This window comes from Nicotiana tomentosiformis, chromosome 12 (genome assembly GCF_000390325.3).
Source record: "Nicotiana tomentosiformis chromosome 12, ASM39032v3, whole genome shotgun sequence".
In the NCBI taxonomy this organism is placed as follows: Eukaryota; Viridiplantae; Streptophyta; class Magnoliopsida; order Solanales; family Solanaceae; genus Nicotiana; species Nicotiana tomentosiformis.
The window spans coordinates 46,271,783-46,276,449 of NC_090823.1; positions in this window are offsets into that span (position 1 = coordinate 46,271,783).

Genomic DNA, 4,667 nt, shown 5'->3' on the forward strand with positions numbered 1-4,667 from the left:
CTGTGTAACCTTTTGTTTAGAAAGTGAAAAAAATGATAAATGACAATTGATAATATAAAAAGAGAGAAAATAAATAATTTGTTATGTGTTATAAAATAAAGACTATAAAGTAAATAAACTGAAGACTAGTATAGAGAGAGATTGATATATTATTCAACTTCAAACTGATGTATATAATGAACTGAAAACTCCTCTATTTATAGAAGAAATGAAGCAGTTGCGAGGTTTTTCTTGAGCTGCTTGCAACCTGCCTGTTTAATAAGAATCTGCTGCAAATTATTTCATTGAGTCGGCTTTTTAGGAAGCAGCTGCGAGGCTTTTCTTGAGCAGCTTGTAAGCTGTCTGCGTGAGCTGCTGGCAACCTGTCTGTTTAATAAGAAGCTGCTGCAAATCATTTCATTGAGTTGCTTGCAACCTGCCTGCATCAGCTGCTTGTAGATAAACTTCAATGGAGTACCAAACGGATAATCTTCTTCAGGAAGATTATCTATAGCGAAGTAATAAATGGACATCAATAATATAATTATTTTTATAACACTCCCCATTGGATGTTCATTAAAAGATATTGTGCCTCGTTAAAACCTTACGAGGAAAAACCCAGTGAAAAAAATTCTAGTGAAGGAAAAAGAATACACATATTTAGTAATACGCATTTCTAGCTGCCTCATTAAAAACCTTACAAGAAAAACCCCATGGGAAAAACCTTAGTAAGGAAAAAAGAGTACAACGCGTATTTCACTCCCCCTGATGAAAACCTTGTTTCAAATATTTGAGTCTTCGCATTCCAATCTTGTATACCATCTTCTCAAAAGTTGAAGTGGCAAAGATTTAGTGAACAAATCTGATGGATTGTCACTTGAAAGGATTTGTTGCACATCGATGTCACCATTTTTCTGAAGATCATGTGTATAGAATAATTTTGGTGAAATATGCTTCATTTTATCTCATTTTATAAATCCTCCATTTAATTGGGCTATGCATGCAGCATTGTCTTCGTATAAAATTATGGATCTTTTATCACATTTCAAACCACATTTTTCTTGAATAAAATGAATCACTGATCTCAACCATACGCATTCCCTACTTGCTTTATGAATAGCTATTATCTCAGCATGATTTGAAGAAGTAGCAGCAATATATTACTTTGTGAAGCGCCATGATATGACAGTACCTCCACATGTAAGCACATACCCGATTTGAGATCGAGCTTTATGGTGATCGGATAAATAACCTGCATCTGCATAACCAATACGATTTGCACCACCTTTGTTAGCATTAGCAAGATATATAAGTGCACCAATTGCACTGAGATAGAGTATTTCAGGACCAAGGAGTTCCTCATCCTCTTCTGGAGGTCGAAACGGATCCTTATTCACTTCAAGTGATCGAACACCCATTGGTGTACTTAATGGGTGGGCTTTGTCCATGTGAAAGCGTTTAAAGACCCTTTCTAAATAGGCAGATTGATGGATAAATATCTCGTCTGCTAAATATTCAATTTGCAGACAATTTTATTTTTCCAAGATCTTTCATCTCAAATTCTTTCTTAAGATATTCAATTGCATTTTGGAGCTCTTCTGGAGTTCCAACAAGATTTATGTCATCAACATAGATAACAAGTATAACAAATTTTGATGCCATTTTCTTTAAAATATATATGGACAAATAACATCATTTATGTAACCTTCTTTCAGCAAATATGCACTGAAGCGATTATATCACATTCGCCCAGATTGATGTAAACCATACAAAGATCTTTGTAATCTGATTGAGTACATTTCACAATACTTTGAACTATATGCTTCATGCATTTTAAATCCTTTAGGGATCTTCATATAGACTTAATCAAATGAGTCATATAGGTTATGACTTGCATTTAGATGGCATGACATCTTCAAGCGTCTGGACTACAGGTTCGATCCTCACAATCTTTTATAATATTGTGAACTATATTGTATCAAATATATCGTCGTTGATCATTTTGTATCGGTTCTTAAGTGACATAACTTGTTAAGATCTCATCACTTTCTTTATTTTCAGGTACCTGAACTTGTTCTGGAGTTTCATGAACTGTTATGTCATGGGCTCTTCTAGAGCTCATTTCCTCCTCATTATGATCATTTTGATCATATAATTTCAAGTATTATTACCTCTGAAACCGATCGGTTTACTACGCTTCATGCGTGCAGTAAACTTTATCCTCCAGGGACTTTAGTTTTAATAGGATCATTGGCAGCTGAAATATAATATTTAATTTTAGATCAGCAAATGCTTCTGGCATTTTGACTTGAATTATATTCTAAGTGAGGATCATATTAATGATAGTTCGATTCACATAGCATATTTTTCAATTGTTTATTCCATCCCCCAAATGTTAGAAAAACTAACATATATCTCCAATCTTCTTTGGAAAACCTATTTTTGTGCAATGTGGTAGAGAAATTAATCATATACCACATATCAAAAGTTATTAGATAGTAAAAATATTTGGTTTCTGATCCTAAACCAATTGTGAAGGGATGACTTATTATATATTATTGGTATGATGCATACAAGTGTTGTTGTATACAATGTAGAAAATCTTAGACCAATACGGGAAGCTTTGTTCTCATAAGAAATGATTTAGCCATTAACAGAAGACATTCAATGCTAAACCAGCTTGAATATACCGGCATTATCAAGATGAATTGTCTTGATTACATATTCTGGAAATTATGCTCTTAATTGAGAAAAGCAATTTCAAATGCCAAACTGCAGGTTGACGATAAACACACATATAACCATCTCATATATGTATCTATAAGTGGTTCACATGATAGGTGAATGGGCCCATACTCACCTTTTATATATTTCAGAATTCAGGAGCCATAGTCCCAACTTTAGCTGTTATAATCAATTTATTATGAGAACAAGCAACACAAGAGAATTTTTGAAGAATCTTCTAGTTCTTCAATTTATGTTTATCATAATTCTCAATTAGCTCATCATATTTAAACCAGATGGCAAATGTAAACTTCAAGTTTATCATAGCATATGCTATCTTTTAGTAAATTTTTGGTTCACTATGACATAAACTTTTGCATTAGTAAACTTCTGATGTACTGTAGCTACATTTGTATCAGCAAATTTCTGTTTTACTATAGCTATTTTTGCCGCAGTAAAACTTTAATTTTACTGTAACTGCTTTTGCATTAGTAAACTTCTGGTTTACTTTGATACATGATGTAGTACAAATTGAAGAATAAGGTGGGTAACTTCTCACATACATATCATTTTACCCCCTATGATTGTGGAAACATAAAAATTTTCAATCTTCTAGTCATTTGTAGTCTCAATATGATGGCCATTTGTATTAGTAAACTTCAGGTTTACTATAACATATGTTTTGATCATAATCATATAATATGAATGACATATTTGTATATAAACTCTTCGAGAGCCTTTATTTATTATCCACAATCTAATATTTATCGGACACTACTGGTGTCATGTGTCTTCTAGACAAACAGTTAACTCTCCAGGAGCTTTTGATAAATTTTGTACTACCAAATATTGCTCAGACACTTCTAGTGTCATGAGAGAAAATCGTAATCAAATGAACAATATAAAGACAATTCTAGATTTATATATGACGAAAATTAAGAATTTTAATATTTTTACCACTACATAATATTTTTCTGCTTCAGGAGAAAATTTTAATTATTTACTACTTCAGGAGAAATTTGAAATATGAAATATGGAGAATATATTCTCTCAATCGTATTACCTCTTCTGGAGGTGAATTGTAATATATTTACATCAACAACGCGTTCATATTTAATATTGTCACATTCACTTCAGGAAATTGATTAATGTTATCAAAAGTTCTCTTCCTTTAGGAGATAAAACATAATTATCTGAACGTGCATAATCACATCAAATTATGATACTTCGAACCTCTTTTAAGATATTTGCTACTTCAGAAGCAAATCAAGGTATGCACATAATATAGAGAATTTTCTCTAACTTATCTTCATTATAACCATAGCAAGCCTAAATTATCACTTCTGGTGGTCATAGGCATATAACATTTCTGGTGGTTATCAAAATTTAGTTACAATGAGATATATGAAACATAGCCGCTTCTGGTGGCCGTACTCTGCTGGAGTTCAAGTGAACCATGAAGTTAAGTGATAACGAGGCTTAAGAAATATTACCACTGTTGGTAATTATATATTTCTCATAAACTCTGCTGGAGTTTAGATGGATCTGACATTGTTATTCACCTTTTAATCCTTCATTAAACGATCAAGGAGGAAAATAAGTATAAAAATAGCATTGTATAAGTATACATAGTCCCCAACCGTTTGCCACATAAACTGCATATGTAGTCTCGCGACGATATAATAGCTTAAGTAAAATCAAATTTTCTTTCCAATTTTGCGAGACCGCATCCAAGTAAAATGACATTTGCATCATTAGTTGGCTAGAAAAACGTGATGAACATGCATGATAAACATATATTTAGAAAAAGAAACTTCGTACCTTAGAGTATTTGCTCGAGATGGCAGAGTCTCGTGCTGATAACGTATTATAAAATAAAGATTATAAAGAAAATAAACTGAAGACAAGTATAAACAGATATTGATATATTATTCAACATCAAACTAATGTATATAATGAACTGA